The sequence below is a fragment of the Brassica napus genome, chromosome C7, assembly GCF_020379485.1.
Source record: "Brassica napus cultivar Da-Ae chromosome C7, Da-Ae, whole genome shotgun sequence".
NCBI lineage: Eukaryota > Viridiplantae > Streptophyta > Magnoliopsida > Brassicales > Brassicaceae > Brassica > Brassica napus.
In genome coordinates this window covers 48,580,599-48,597,762 of record NC_063450.1, presented here as the reverse complement: position 1 = coordinate 48,597,762, position 17,164 = coordinate 48,580,599, and the positions used below count along the sequence as shown (strand labels likewise).

The window sequence follows — 17,164 nt, the reverse complement described above, 5'->3', positions numbered from 1 at the left end:
CATTCATTTGGTGCTAAGCTGGTTAGTCATTTCTCGGGTCAGTGTCTGGCATTTTGATTAGCTTCTCAATTAGCTAGCTTTATATAATCTTTCTTTGGACGCCTTAAATTATAATCTCTAGTCCGATGATCTTTGCCAAGACAATGATGGTTAAAACCATTATTATCATTCTTTTACTTTTTAATCTTTCTTTGTCCAGCTTATAATCTTTCTCCTTTAATATTGAATATCCGGATTCATTTGTTTCATGCAATCCGTACCTGGCCACTATTTTAATCACCCATGTTTTGGCTCACGGTCCTTTAAATTCGTGGAGAAGATCTTATTCTTATATATTCCCAATCCTCTTCTGAGGTTCCATCTTAGACGGCACATATATGTATGTGGTGGTTTATTCAAAATCTCTTAAGATGGTGTATGTCTGGTTTTATGACCCGTATATAATCTGAGATGGTAATATCTATGCTCACTTATATGGCCTGATGTATATGATCATATTATCATTCTATACATGTAAATTCATAATGTCCCCAAGCTTATAGACTTGATAGTCTTATCCTTATAGGCAATGGCTTACATGGCCGATAACTTATAGGTAATAGCTTACTTGGCCGAACCTTTATAGGTAATGGAACGTGTGCGGCCAAGCCTGCACTATGCGGCCAAGTCACGACCAAGTCACGGCCGAGCCGTTTATTCTCATGGTCTCTTCAGCCGGGTAATGGCCTCTTTGGTTTGGCCGTTTGTATCATGGCCTCTACGGCCGAGGAATGGTCCTTTATGGCCGAGTAATGACCGAGCCATATAACATGGTCTTAGACCATAGTGGTACACGAGCTTGTAGTATTGATCATGGGTTTATCCTCTCTCTCTCCCTCATGACCATACTACAAGGTCGTGGTGCTTGGGACAATTAAGCCTAATGACTTTCCCTTTGTGTACATGTTTCACAACGTGAGATCTTTTACGGGATAACTCTGTGCCTTTTCAATCTTTGCATCAGATTTAGACTTTAGGATGGCTAATCCTATCATGCCATATAGTGTAAAATTTCGTGGGATATATCAGTATAGTCACCACTTCTCTTGCCTCTTATCATACTGATCTTATAGCATAGTTTTAAATCAGTAGAGATCATAGGTATAGTCTCGACCACTTATAAGGTCTTAGGCGTTTTTTTTTTTTTTTAAACCGAAGGAACTTGTTTCCTTCTTGCCCATTGTTTCTATTTGGAAACCATTTATAATTCAATGGGTATCATTGGGTGTGTATAATGCCTTGTAGGCAATGCCTTAGCCATAGTTTCTTTACTAGGCTTACTATACCCATTCATGATTTCTTACTTGGTTTTATGCCCTTTAGGCAACTTTTTAAAATCATTTATATGTTCAAGTAAGGCCAGACAAGACAATGAATTCAAAACCAATTCCATTGTATATATAAAATCGTGAATGTCAATTAGGTTAAAGCAAATCACAAATCAAGGACTTTAAAATAAAATGTCGAGATCCCTCTTAGTCAATAGACATGCCGGCCACTCCTTGAGTTATATTGGACACGGCTCCCTTGGATTCATCCTGATTCATATCAGTCTTATTTGTATCAGGATATCTCATCTCACTGCTCCTTTTTAGTACCTTGTTATTCTCAATCACCGTTAGGCAAGACATCAGGTCATTGTAAGTGGTAGAACCTCTTTCTATGTAGATATGTTTTGACAACAAATATTCTGGATGGAATGTGGGGTATGTCTTGAATAGACAATCATTATCTGTTACCTCTTCTCCACATAATCTCAGTTGGTACACGACCCTGGACAAGGCAAAGTGAAACTCGGCCACTGTCTCAAAGTCTTGGAATCTGAGACTCATCCATTCATGTTTGACCTTTGGTAATAATACCATAGTGTATCTGGACTTTAATTTTGTCCAAAGGTCACGAGGATTCTCAATATGTAGATACTGATTTCTCAGTTCCTCAGTGAGATGATGGCACATTATTGTAATGGCTCTTAACTTTTCACTTCTAGGTTCATAATCACCCTGAATGATACTCCTTCCGAGTCCTTTTGATTTCAGGGTAACTGAAGTGTTCATTGCCCATTCTAGATAATTATCTTCAGAGAGATTTAGAATGGCATAATCCATGAGATCAAATCTCGGCATCTGAAATCATACTATCAATCAATTCATTGATTTAGAATGCAACCAATTCAAAATAATCAGTGCATATGATTTCATAAGTCTATCTATGATGCTTAGGCCATACGGCTTTGCATTGTGATGCTTAGGCCATACGGCTTTGCATTGTGATGCTTATACCTCACGGCCAATATAAGATACAACGATCTTAAGGATCGGATCATGATGCAATCCGGTTTATATAACCATCCAGATACTAGGCCACACGGTCACTTTGATATGCACTAAACCACACAGCTTTTAATCAATCAAGGGCACAAGGCCGCAAGTATGAACAATGTATTAGGCCACACGACCATATACAAAATGGGATCTAGATGCATTCAATCCTATTTCTTAGTTGCATATCTATTTAGTTTTAGAATTAAATAATCTAGCAACCTAACTCTCATTCAATATGTAAATTCTTTAAATCAATCTTTCAAGCTTTAAGTAATGAGAGATTTAAGGTTTCAAGGCTTTTAGGAATTTTAAAATTCGAGATTAGGGTTTTAGTTTAAAAAAGATTCAGATTCAAGTTTTAAAACAATCCTAATCATAGCTCTAGGCGATCAATCAAACACTCAAGTTTCAAATCAAAATTAAAACCGATTTTCCAAAATTAGGTTTTTAGGGGATTTCGAAAACTTTGATCTTTGATCAAGGGGATTTGATTTGAGATTCAAAAACCTTTAAGGTTCTGATTTTAATTGATCAATAGATCAATCTCGTTTTTAGGTTTTAGATCGAACTTATAGAGCTTCGATTTACTCATAGGGTATTGATCTATTTAACCTATGGCTTTTAGTTTTAGAGATTATCTTTTAGGGTTTCAATCTTTACAAAACAACCAAATTCGATTCTTGTTTTCAGATTTCGAATTACCTTTATTTTGTAGGGTTGAACCGGACCACCAAAGTCAGATGAACCTCTAGTTACACATGGACGCGAGCTTGCTCCTTATCGGGTCGCAAGCTGGGACGGGACGCGAGCTGTCTGGAACGGTCTTGCGTCTGGTCACGGATGTGTGCTGAGGTATTCGGACGCGATCGGGACGCGTCTTCTTCTTATCTAGTTCGCGAGCTGCTGCCTCTGCAAGCGGCTGATCTGAATTGCGAGCTGGCTGTGATGCGAACGTGGGCTGGCTCTGTTGTGAACAGGAAGCAATATGAGTAGAACCGTGATCTGGTCAAGCTTGAGATGGTCGGTTCATGGTCAGTAGATGGATCGTGAACAGCTTTGTGTTTGAGATCTTTGCACCAACTCCTCTCAGCTCATGAAATAAAAACAAGGAGTATTAGATCACATGAACACCATAATCTGAACAAGATATCATCAAACAAGTAAGGTATGATAAACTTATCTTTCACAAGATTTGAATTTGGCTAGAAAATCATGTTGGTTCGGATTAGGGTTCCAAAAGACCAAGACGGCGCCGCGTATTGTTTCTACGAGTGTGGGCGAGTCTGAGATTGGATCGACGAACGGTTTGCGCTGATGGATTCATCTCGTCAAGAGCTTCAATTTGATATGTGGCTCGTCGTCTGGTTCCTTAGGGTTTGAGAGATATATCAATTTTAAGTTGCGCCTGATTTAGGGTTTATGTGTGACGGATTTTAGGTTAGGTTTTGTCTCAGGGTTTTGGAGTCTATCGTGCTGATAACGTGTTGTAATTAGAGAGTTTGAAGACTGAATAGTTCTGTGTTATTATTAATGATCAAGGGGGTTCCTTTATATAAGGATTACAAGAGGAAGATAAATGGAAAGTATCCAAAACCTAAACTCACTAGGATTAGAAAAAATACTAATACATAATAATGGAAAGATTACATCTATTAGGAAAAGGAAAAGGTTTTCTTTTCTCCAAGCCGCCTCTCTCTCTCCTGAAGTCGGCTCTCTCTCTCCTCTTTCTAGGGCTTCGGTCATCTCTCCATCTTCTAGGTATTGGGCCGGTCTTGGACCGGGCCTGGTTAATGGCAATCCACTCCATGATTTATAACATTAGGGTTTCTTTTCTATTCTGTTACAATTGGGCCCATTCGACCCCATCTTTAAAACTTATCAATTGTCATATTTAATTTAGATAATACTTCTAATTTAATATTTAATCTATTATAGACTATAATTATAAAACTTATTAAATAGCATATAATTTTTATTATAGTCCAACTATGACCTTTCGATAGTAGATAAAAAATAGTAATTCTATTTTAATAGAATAGATATGAAGTTTTTTGTTCTCCAAAAAGAAATTTCAGAATTTCAAATTTGAAGTTTTGATTAGTGAAACTTCAAATATAGAGTGTCACTATTCAAAACTTCAAATTTGAAATTTGAAATTTTATTTTCATTTTGGTCCTTATAATTATATATTACATTTATGATTCTTAAATATTTTGTCGTTTTATTTTTTTAATCCTTCAAATTTTTATAACTCATAAATATTTCAAATTTTCCTTTATAATTATAATTTTACGCATAAAATTAAATAAAAGCTTTTAAATAAGATTTTTTTAAACTAGATTTAGATAACAACAATATTACAAAAGAAACTTAATAAATGTACGAATCAATTATATTTGGGAGTATTAGGAAAATAGTTCTATAGAATGATGTGGTATTCTACTTGTAATTTAATATTTAATTATGTATTTCTATGTACAATTTTATATTTTAGTATAGCACTAATAGAATAGATATTGCTATAATAAATTTATACATCTGTTATTTATTTATAAAGTTTATGAACTTATAAGTTAATCATAAATATAAGGATCATAGTATAAAATATAAATACTTTTGAAGTTAAGTTTGGTGTTTTGCTTTTGGAGAACACTACCTTTAAACTTCATATTTGATCTTTTGTAAACTTTAAAATCGAGTGTCTTTTTGGAGATGCTCTTAGTACGAGTACGATATGTGAATTTGAGCAGATTTTCGTGTTTGCTAATTTATCATCTGATGTCTTCTTGCGTTTTCTATCCCTAATATCAAAATCATCTTCCTCTTCATCGGAGCTGTCAGGAATAGTATTTCGACCAATGTACTCTTCATCCACAAAGTCAGCCACTGATTGCTCTATTTCATGCTCATAACATTCCTCAAACTCTTCTTCGTCTTCAGCAGAAGCAATTCCCTCGTTCCCATGTGCTTCAACATCACCATGACTGATTTCTTCGTTCCCATCTGCTTCACCATAATTGATTATCTCCTTTCTATCTTCTTCCTCTTCCATATTCTTTTTCACAGGTTTTTTTCTGATTTCGAACTTTTCATACTTCTCGTGTTCCTCAGACTCCTTCTCCGGGGTATTAAAAGGATTCATAATCATATGATTTCATCGGCGTCCTCCATTGTTCCCTTGTTTCCAAATCTCTTCTCCCGTAGTTTCAAAAAAAAAAATTATTCTTCTCCCTCACGTAAACCCTAATTTCTAATATGAATTTTCAATGAAAAATAATTTACTGGTCAAAAGGATTGGTTTTCTTTGCTTTAACATAAAAACGGGTTAGGGTTGTTAACTTTACGTCGGGTGGGTTATTGGGCAATCAATTATAATAATCGCGATTTTTATAGTTAAACGCAATTATTGTGAATTGATCACGTTTGGAGGGGGGGGAAGTCATGGAATATATTAGTTTGGGGGGGTTGACCGATGAGTCTATAAGTACGGGTGGGATTAGAGTTGGTTTAAGTAGTAAGGGGATAGTGATGTCAACCCTTATTTTTTCCATTATAATGGGTTAGTTTCATGAAGTATTTATATATACACAATTTTTCTATCCTTTACTAAACTACCAATTTAATGAAGGTACATGGTCTTTGCTAAAAACTCTTTAAATTACTATAGTTAAGGATGAAAAAATATTAAATTGTGATGGGACTATTTCTACTTTTATTCTACTATTAAGAAGAGCTATTCTTTACATCAGTAGGACCCCCCACCACAAAAAAACTTCTATTAAGAAGAGCTATTCTACTATTAAGAAGAACTATCATTTTTAACACATTTTCTAATTTGATTTGCAGTTTAACCTTTGGTTATACGTCACTCGTAACTTGAAAAAGTAGCATGTGTATAAATAACCATACGATTAGTAAGTAAGAGTAAAACAACAACTGAAGAGGAAATAAAAGTTGACATCAAACATGTCTTTGTGAATTACTTGGTAAAAACCATCGACTACTAGAGAGTTGAACAGACGAGCAATCAAATTTGTGTAGTTTCTCCATCTTCCATGTCTTGAGATTGAAGAGAAAGACATTATTTGCGTTCTTGCAATCACTGAAATAGATAGAATTTCTACTGATTCCATCATTGTCATTGGCGAGCACAGTGATACCTAGATCCAAAAGCATTGCCTCGTCGCCCAAGGAATGAACTTGTTCATGTTTTGTAAAGCTATAATGAATAAACCTTGTAGAGACAGAAGGACCAGCTTCTACACCTTGGTTCCCACATTTTTACAACCTCGAGGACATCTCCTGTTACTGTGACTATAATGTTTGTAGCAACAGTTCTCCACCAATTGTTGTTGTGTTATAGTCTAGTGGTTTAAAAAAAAAAAAAAAAAAAAAAAAAAAACCAGGACCTCGTAGTCCAGTGGTACTATCTCCTTGGGGAGGGGAGGTCGGCTGTTCGACTCGCGGGGAGGGAGAGGCGTATCCAGAACCCGTAAAAAGGTAGAGACAAAGACTGGCGCCGGGCCTAGGTGAAAGGCCAACACCTGGTTAAACAAAAAAAAAAAAGTTCTCCACCAATTAACTTCCAGTGGTCGAAGACGTACGAGAGGAGGTACAATATGTTTTTCCTCAATAACAATTTGTTGGTGAACTTCTCCAGATCATTATTGGAGTAACTTGAAAAGTAAAGCTTGTGATCCTTGTAAACCATGTCAAGACAACCTGAAGTTTTGGGAATTTTATTCCACGAGTTATCTCCTGTCTTAGAATAGACCACACACTTTTTGCTACGTGCCCATGAAACTACATGATCTTTGGTTTTCTCGTCAATCCAAAACACAGGCGATTGTATCTTTGTCATTCCAAACTGTGACTTCACGGGAGGTAGATTGATCCTCTCGTGGGTAAAGAGATTCACAATGTAGAGATTAAGCTGGAGATTTTGCATCAAGAGCCACCTTCCATAGGTTTTCATACAAGTACTATTTGCAAACTCCAAACCAAGATCTTGCGTTTTGTAAAGTTTGTCTTTTTCCTCGGGATTGAACAACATGCAAGAACTGTTTTCGTTGTTTTGGGGGGGGGGGGGGGAGCGAAGCACCCAAGGGATGTTCTAAAATTTATAATCTAAAATTATAAATTTCAGATTATGTTCTAAAAACGTAGAAATGACATTCTACGAAGTAGAAAACGAAATCTACTTTTTTCATTGAATCTACAATGTTTAGAATACGTGATCTACGTAAATAGGAGTATTCTACAAATATGTAGAATACACATTCCGCGCTTAACCTACCATTCTAAAATTCTTAGAAATCAAAATCTACACATTAATCTAATTCTAAAACATGTAGAAACCGACTTCTACAGATTTACTAAAAATCTAAAACATGTAGAAATCAATTCTAAACATTACTATAATTCTAAAAAACTGTAAAAACTGATTTCTACATATTAGTTGTATTCTACGGATAAGAAACCAGTTCCTAAAAATATGGAAACAAAATATTTGAGAATATTCACTTTTATATTTTTTTAAAAAATCGATTTTAAAAAAAAAAACGAAAAAGGAACAAAAAAAAAAGCGACAAATCGATTTGAAAATATTCACTTTCATTCCTATTTTTAGAAATTCAAATTCAAAGGGGTGCTACTGGTTGTTGTCGATGGAACATTCTTGAAGAGGCGTGTCCTCTTTTTAGAAATTCAAATTCCTATGTTTAGAAATTCAAATATTTGAGAATATTTGAGAATATTCACTTTCATCCCAGAGAAATCGAGTTTAAAGAGTTGAAATCAAGCTTGGTCGGTTCAAATCAAGTGGGAATCAATCCGGATATAATCATACAAAACCAAAAAAATCGATTTGGGATTCTTTCCTCGGCACGGGATCGATCGATCTATTCTTACAGATCGGTCGATCTGTGTAAATCGACATTCGCCGATCGAGTGAAATGGACCAGGTCGATCAGTATATATTTCGCGTTTTCTTTGTTCTGAATAATGATCGGGATCGATCGATCCACTATAACTTGTAAAGTGGGATCGATCGATCCCCCTTGTCGAACTCAATATATATCTTTTAAAAAAAATTACAATTTTAAGGGTATTACTGCCATTTTGAAAAAAATTAGTCTAATATGACATAAAGTAGTATAAATTAGTCTAAATGGACATAGTTACCATTTTTTTGTTCTAAAAAACAGATTTCCCAAAAAAAACTTCTATTAAGAAGAGCTATTCTACTATTAAGAAGAGTTATCATTTTTAACACATTTTCTAATTTGATTTGTAGTTTAACCTTTGGTTATACGTCACTCGTAACTTGAAAAAGTAGCATGCATGTGTATAAATAACCATACGATTAGTAAGTAAGAGTAAAACAACACACTGAAGAGGAAATAAAAGTTGACATCAATCATGTCTTTGTGAATTACTTGGTAAAAACCATCGACTACTAGAGAGTTGAACAGACGAGCAATCAAATTTGTGTGACTTCTCCATCTTGCTTGTCTTGAGATTGAAGAGAGAGACATTATTTGCGTTATTGCAATCACTGAAATAGATGGAGTTTCTACTGATTCCAGCATTGTCATTGGCAAGCACAGTGATACCTAGATCCAAAAGCATTGCCTCGTCGCCCAAGGAATGAACTCGTTCATGTTTTGTAAAGCCTAATGAATAAACCTTGTAGAGACAGAAGGACCAGCTTCTACACCTTGGTTCCCACATTTTTACAACCTCGAGGACATCTCCTGTTACTCTGACTATAATGTTTGTAGCAACAATGCTCGACCGATGAGCTCTCAAACAATCAATTGGTTTAAAAAGTACGAGAGGAGGTACAATATGTTTTTCCTCAACAACAATTCGTTGAGGAACTTCTCCAGAAAAATCGAAGATTTTGACATTATTGGAATAGCTTGACAAGTAAAGCTTGTGATCTTTGTAAACCATGTCAAGACAACCTGAAGTTTTGGGAATTTTATTCCACGAGTTATCTCCTGTCTTAGAATATAGACCACACACTTTTTGCTACGTGCCCATGAAACTACATGATCTTTGGTTTTCTCGTCAATCCAAAACACAGGCGATTGTATCTTTGTCATTCCAAACTGTGACTTCACGGGAGGTAGATTGATCCTCTCGTGGGTAAAGAGATTCACAATGTAGAGAGTAAGCTGGAGATTTTGCATTAAGAGCCAACTTCCATAGGTTTTCATACACGTACTATTTGCGAACTCCAAACCAAGATCTTGCGTTTTGTAAAGTTTGTCTTTTTCTTGGGGATTGAACAGCATGCAAGAACTGTTTTCATCGTTTTGGGGGAAGCGTAGCACCCAAGTGGGGATGTTAATATGGGCTCAACCTAACAGGGTTAGCCCTAACCCTGTAAACCCATTTGTAACCCTAACCCTCATTTTTTAAACAGAGTTTAAATAGGATTGGCCCTAATAGGACCAGGGTTTAAATTCTAACCCTTTTATTTTGATTCACACAACTATTATACAATATTTAATAATGTTTTTCATCAAAAAAAATTTAAAGTAGAGTTTTCTCGCCAAAAACTGAACAACGAAATTTTCCGTCGAAACCGCAAAATTGAGTTTTCAACTAAAACAACAAAATCGAGTTTTCTTTCCAAAAACGCAAAATCGAGTTTTTCGTCAAAAATTCGAAATCGAGTTTTCCCGCCAAAAAATCAAAATCGAGTTTTTCGCCAAAACCTCAAATCGAATTTTCCCGTGAAAACGTAAAATTAAATTAAGTTTTTCTGGAAAACCCGTAAAACTCAATTTCACGGTTTTGGCGGGAAAACTCGATTTGCCGGTTTTGTAGGGAAAACTCGATATTGCGGTTTTAGTTTTGACGGGAAAACTCGATTTTGCGGTTTCAGCGGAAAAATTCGATTTTACAGTTTTGGCGGGAAAACCTGATTTGTCGGTTTCGGCGGAAAACTCGTTTTTGCTGTTTCGGCGGAAAAACTCGATTTGCCGGTTTCGGCGGAAAAACTCGTTTTTGTGGTTTTGGCGGGAAAACTCGATTTTGCGGTTTTGGCGGAAAAACTAGATTTTACGGTTTCTGCGGGAAAACTCGATTTGCCGGTTTCGGCAGAAAACTTGATTTTGCTGTTTTGGCGGGAAAACGCGATTTTACAGTTTTGGCGGGAAAACTTGATTTGCCGGTTTTGACAGGAAAACTCGATTTTGCAGTTTTTGCGGTTTTTGCGGGAAAACTCGATTTTACGGTTTTGGCGGGAAAACTTGATTTTGTGGTTTTGGTGGAAAAACTCATATTAGGTTTTGGCGGAAAAAAACACAATTTTTTTTTTGACGGAAAAATTTTATTCTTAGTTGTGGAGCAAAAACTCGATTTTGCGATTTTGGGAGGAAAACTTTTGATTTTGATGCTCAACAAATTGGAGGAAAGAATCATATGATATCTTAATTTTTCTAGTTTTATCTTTAAAATTTAAGAACAAAAATAAATGAAATATTTTTTTCAATTAAATGAGTTAACCCTGGTACCAGCCCTAACCCTTGATTATAATAGGGTTAAAATAGGGTTGGGTTAAAATAGGGCTGGGCTTATAATAAACAAAAGAGGTCTGAGCCCTAACCGTGCAGTTAACATCCCTACACCCAAGGGATGTGATTTTTAGGCACACATTGTCTCGAAGAGGAGCGCCATGACGAGCATACGGATTTAGCTAGTTGGAAATCAGCAAAGCTGAGGCTTTCGAAAACCAAATTCAAGAGATCAAACGTAAGATCGGACCAGGATTTGGACGTATCTCCTATGAGATATTTATGAGAATTAGGGTTTAGCTTCTTCTTCATGGCAGTATTTCCTCTGAGACGTTTATGAGAATTAGGGTTTAACTTCTTCTTCATGGCAATATATCCTCTGAAACGTTTAATAATAAGGTTTAGCTTCTTCTTCATGGCTAATACTGTGAATCTACTACAATTAGGTTTTTTTTTTTCAAGTTACAAAAAAAGGTTTCTTTTATATTCTGTTACAAGTGGGCTCATTCAGCCCTGTCTTTAAAACTTATCATTTGTCTTGTATGGTTTTGGGCCGCAATTTTTGATGCATCGATGATCAAGGACACGAGGAGAAACGTCTCTCTCTGATACTATTGTGGAATAGGAAGATCGGAAAAGTATATGTCCCTTTCTCTTCCAGAAGTAAAATCTTGTGGATGAAATGATCAGATACTTACTTAGATGTTGTATTGGGTCCAAAATCATATCCGAACCCACGACTCGGCCCGGCTCAAAACAAAAGATAACATTTTTGAAAGAAGAAAGGACCAAATTAAACGAAGCCCAACTAGAAAGGTGATCATCACCCCACCTACTTGTCGCTTGTCAGAGTAGACCTGACACACGCAACCCGGAGTCAAACGGAGAAGGACTCCAAGCCTACGTCGCCGAACGTAGCTGTTAACAACCCTCCCAATCACTGTACTGATGCATGAATGCATTGATAACTACAAAGGCGAAAGAAAGGAGCTAAGGGTGAGGGGTCTATAAAAGGAACGAAAGAGAGAAGAAGAAGAAGAAGAACACACGACTTAGAGATAGAGAGTGAGCTACTGCCTACCTGCTTATCAACTCTTATATTTCCTTGTCGGTAAACAGCTTAAACATTTCAATAAACTAAACCTTTGGCTTCTAAATCTCTCTATTATTGTTTGATTAAATCGTTAAGTTAGATTATTGGTTTTAGGCAACACTAGATGTGTTTTTAATGTTGTCACTTTCTCGTCTTTTAGGCAACTAAGACAAGGTAAGGAACTTTTAATGCGGTGATGATTTCTGATGAAATGCTGAGAAGAAACATGTCCGGCAAACCGTAATAGCTGTAAATAGTACTGTCAAAAATCGAACCTGAAAACTCTAATTGAATAGCCTAAAATATAAATCTAAACTTGATTCATCGTATTTTGGGGTTTACCATAACCTAATCTGATACTTGAAAATATTAAAAACAAAAAATAACAACAAACTCAATTCTGAATAAGTTTAATGTATATTTTGGTATTCTACAGTTAGATAAAAAGATATTGAATCTATTTGAATAGAATATATAGATGTAATCATGACTCATGCTCAATATGCAATCCAATGACATAGTGTAGTTATTTTTCTCAATTATTAAGGGTTAGTTTCACGATGAAGTATTTCCGATATAATAATTCTGTCTGTTAGTAAACAAAAGCTCTGTAATAGTATAATGATGAAAAACTTATTAGTTCGTGATGGTACTATTTCTAATTTGATTCTACTTTTAAAAGGAGTTTTAATTTTCTTTGCACCAGTAAATTCTACAACAAAGAAAAACTTCGTTTGATTAAGCCACCATATTATTTTGAAACACATTTGCTAACTAGATTTGTAGTTTAACCTTGGTTATACATCAACCTTCGCCATAAAAAAACTAGCACGTAACCATATCATTAAATTAATAAGAGTAAACAACATATTAAAGGGGGAGAACATAGTTGACATCAATCATGTGTTGGTGAATTACTTGGTAAGAACCATCGCTTACTAGAGAGTTGAACAGACGAGCAATCGAATTTGTGTAGTTTCTCCATCTTCCCTGTCTCTAGATCGAAGAGAAAGATAGAATTTGTCTTCTTGGAACGACTGAAATAGATGGTATTTCTACGGATTCCATCATTGTCATTGGCGAGTACAGTGATACCTAGATCCAAAATCATTGCCTCGTCACCCAAGGAACGAATTTCTTCATCATTTTTAAAGAACCCTAATGAATAAACCTTGTAGAGGCGGAAGGACCAGATTCCAGGCCTTGGTCTCCTGTTACTGTGACTATAATTTTGGTCGTAACAGTTATCGACCAACCATAACTCACTTGATTAGTCTGTAAAGGAAGTAGGAAACTATGTCTTTCGTCAGTAACAACACAGGTTTGATGTGGAATAATCTGTTGTGGAATCTCTCCAGAAAAATCGAAGATTTTGACTTTTTTGGAGTAGATTGACAAGTAAAGATTGTGATCCTTGTAAACCATGTCAAGGCAACCTGAAGATTGGGGAATTTGATTCCACGAGTTGTCTCCTGTCTTAGAATAGACCACACAAAAGTTACTAAGTACCCATGAAACTACATGATCTTTTGTTTTCTCGTCAATCCAGAACACAGGAGATCGTACGTACATATCTTTGTACTCATATGTCCATTGTTACTTTTAATGCGAAACTCATTGTCTAAGATACGCTCCACCTCTGTCATCCCAAGCAGTGATTCCACAAGAGGTAGAGTAATCATCTCGTGGGTAAAGAGATTCACAATGTAGAGATTTAGCTGGAGATTTTGCATCAAGAGCCAACTTCCAAAGGTTTTAATACACGAGCTATTTGCAAACTCCAAACCAAGATCTAATTGCGTTTTGTAGAGTTTGTCTTTTTCCTCGGGGTTGAACAACATGAAAGAATTGGTTTGGTTGTTTTGGGGGGAGAGAAGTACCCATGGGACGTTATTTTTAGGCACACATTGTCTTGAAGAGGAGAGCCATGACGAGCATACGGATTTAGCTCGTTGGAAATCAGCAATGCTTAGGCGTTCGAAAATCAAATTCAAGAGATCAAACGGAAGATCGTACCAGGATTTGGCTGTATTAGGGTTTAGCACTTTAGCTTATTCTTCATGGCAAGTTGTGAGAAACACCGTAAATCTCTGTTCAAAGATTAGGGTTTCTTTTGAAGTTATAAATAAAGAAAGAATTAGGGTTTCGTTTATATATGTTACAATTGGGCCTATTCGGCCCAGTCTTTAAAGGCCACTCATTATTTGTGATGTATCGATGATCAAGGTACATGAAGTGAAACGTGCGTATCCCTGGTAGTATTGTAGAATCAGCCGAACCGAAAACTATATGATCCCTTACTCTTCAAGAAGTAAAATCTTGTGGATGAAATGATCAGATACTTACTGACATGTGTTTTTAATAATGATCACTTTCTCGTGTTGTAGGCAAGTTAAGGAACTTTATAGTAATGTGGTGATGATTTTCTTATTCTCATTCCACTCGGAATGTGCAAATGCTGAGAATCAACATGTTGGCAAACGGCAATAGCTGGAAACATTATTGACATAATTTTGATCCCAAGGACCCAATATAGAAAAAAAAATTGAACTCAAAAACTCGAACCGAATGACCTGAAAATAATTCTGAATTGAACCAATTTTTCCATAAATACCTGGAATGAGTTTTGATCTACGGTGGTATTTTGAGTTTTAAACTAATACCTAAAAAGTTACAAAACAAAACAAACATACCAAATTCAATTCCGAATAAATATCCAAAATATTCAAAGATCTTAGTAAATACCTAAAATAAGTATTTAAAACTTGGATAATTAACTCAAATAATAAGTAATGTATATTTTGGTTTTTTTCTTTCAAATGTGCATATTGTATACTATATATTTTTGGATTTTGAGTTAATTTTTTTCTCAAAAAATATTATAAATTTATATTTAAACTCAATATGCAAAAAACGGAACCAAACCCAAAGAAAACATTATCTCTATAAATATCTGTATATATATTAAATCTAAGTTTCCAAAATCTGAATAAATCAAATACTTTTTGAATCAACTTTTTCACTGTCCTTACATATTACCACAGTGAAAAGTCTGGTTGCAAAGTGATCTTTTACATCTTTTCACTTGAAAATTGATCTGGTTTTGTGTTTATTAGAGATCGAATCTAAGCAATTGTGACATGACCACAAAAATAAGTTCGTATCTAAACAGTTATTACATGAGATTATTATCAAATTAACATGTCTTCTATCAAATATTCATGTTATTGGTATGCCAAACTGGCTTATTTATGGACATACTCCACACATGATTAATTTGTAGTTGATTAATTTGTAGTTTTTACTTTTTTAGTCAAAGAATGGTTTAAAATACCTTAACTATGATATATATTAATTTTGTTCGATTAAGCCAGCATATTAATTTGGTCAAGTAGTTAGAAGAGCATAATAAACTCTGTAACCATGAGTTCAAGTCTATGTAAACTCAATGCAATCCAATGACACAATTATCATTAATCAAACTAAAAACTTAACTACTTAACCATGATTTTGAACACAGGAAATACACATACATATAAAAAAACTTTTGATTAGTTTGACATTAATTGATTCGACGCTAAATCCAAATTAACTACACACGTTACAAAGCAATTCTTGTTTAAAGAAAAAAGTAAACTCATCTTCCAATCGACTATCTACGCAATTTTTTTTTTTTTCAATCGACTATCTACACAAATTTTTTTTTTTTCAATCGACTCTAGTCTTCAAAGCAGCTTCCACCAACGCTCCTGGCATTTGTCGCGCTCTAGACAGATTCGTAACCGTCTCATCTCTTTTCCATCCCCTGATACCTCGCCCTCCATGCTAGAGTTTTTTTTTTTTTTTTTTTGTAACCACATAAATTTTATTAGATTGTAAAAGGATGATACAAGATATTAATTAGCCAAACAGGAAGCAAATGATAAAATAGAGCAGAAACACTTTGATGAATAGCATTTTTAGCAATAGCATCAGCCGCCTGATTATTTTCCCTATTCACAAAATCTAGTGAGCATTCCATAAGAAGTTGTAACCTATATCACATAGCAAATTCTCCAGTTCCACATGGTCTTTAACTTGATTAATAGTTGTACACAGCTCTTGGTTATCTCCTTCAAACCACACTCTTCGCAAACCACGAACCCAAACTTGTTGAAGAGCTATAAGAAAACTTAAAGCTTCCCCTTCTAAAGATGTCTGCATCTTTTGTACTTAAACACTTCCCGCACCCAAGAATCTTCCTAAATCATCCCTTAAAATCCAACAAACCCCATCCATTGTATCTCCAGAGGCAGAACTATAATCAAAATTACACTTAAGCCAACCTATTGGTGGAGGTTCCCATTTTGAAGATTTCACAACTTGTTGTCGTGGTCCAGAGTTAGGGAGAACAACATTCCTATACCATCCAGTATTTGCATCGATAGCCCGTCGAAGATCTTCTATAGGATGAAGGTTCCTCTTCTGGAAAATGAATTCATTTCTTGACTTCCATAATAGCCAAAGGATCCAAAACACCAGTTGTCTTATGCTTTCATTCGCATGTAAGGACTCCATGAATCCAAATAAGGCCTGTAAATTATCTTCCAAATTAAGAGTAAACACATGAGATGGTAGAATACCTGAACATCTCCACATCGCCATTGCATGAGGACACATGAACAAAATATGATTTATTGTCTCATCTTCTTGACAACACCTCTGGCAGGTTGGATCAATATTAATTCCCCGAGTACACAGCTTTGTATAAGTAGGAAGAGCTCCAGAAACAACTCTCCATAAGAACTGTTTAATCTTTGGTAAGATATTGAGTTTCCAAATTTTCCGTTTAATAACCAGAGAGCCTTTCGGTCTGATAATGGCTTCTCCCTCCTGATAGAGATGAGTTATTGTCCAATAACCCGACTTGACTGTATATCTCATATCCTTCGTAAAAGGCCAAACCAAACTGTCCTCATTAGCGAATCGAGACAACTTTATCTTTAACACTTGATCTATATCCCCAGGCTGAAGATATCTCTCTAACATTGGCATGTTCCAAGAAAAGGTATCCTTATCAATGAACTCCTCTACTCTCATGTTTTGATTGTATGACACCTGAATCACTTTACGAGGAGGGATCACCGGTAACCAATGATCAAGCCACACATTTGTAGATTTTCCATTTCCTATCTTTACAC

General features: G+C 35.5%; 3 pseudogenes; all 3 read right to left on the bottom strand.

Moving 5' to 3' along the window:
• Positions 1-6,305: 6,305 nt before the first annotated feature.
• On the bottom strand, positions 6,306-8,038 carry LOC125590660 (annotated as a pseudogene).
• Positions 8,039-8,777: 739 nt separating this feature from the next.
• LOC125590060 lies at positions 8,778-12,173 on the bottom strand (annotated as a pseudogene).
• A 433-nt stretch (positions 12,174-12,606) lies between these two features.
• LOC125590061 lies at positions 12,607-14,035 on the bottom strand (annotated as a pseudogene).
• Positions 14,036-17,164: the final 3,129 nt, after the last annotated feature.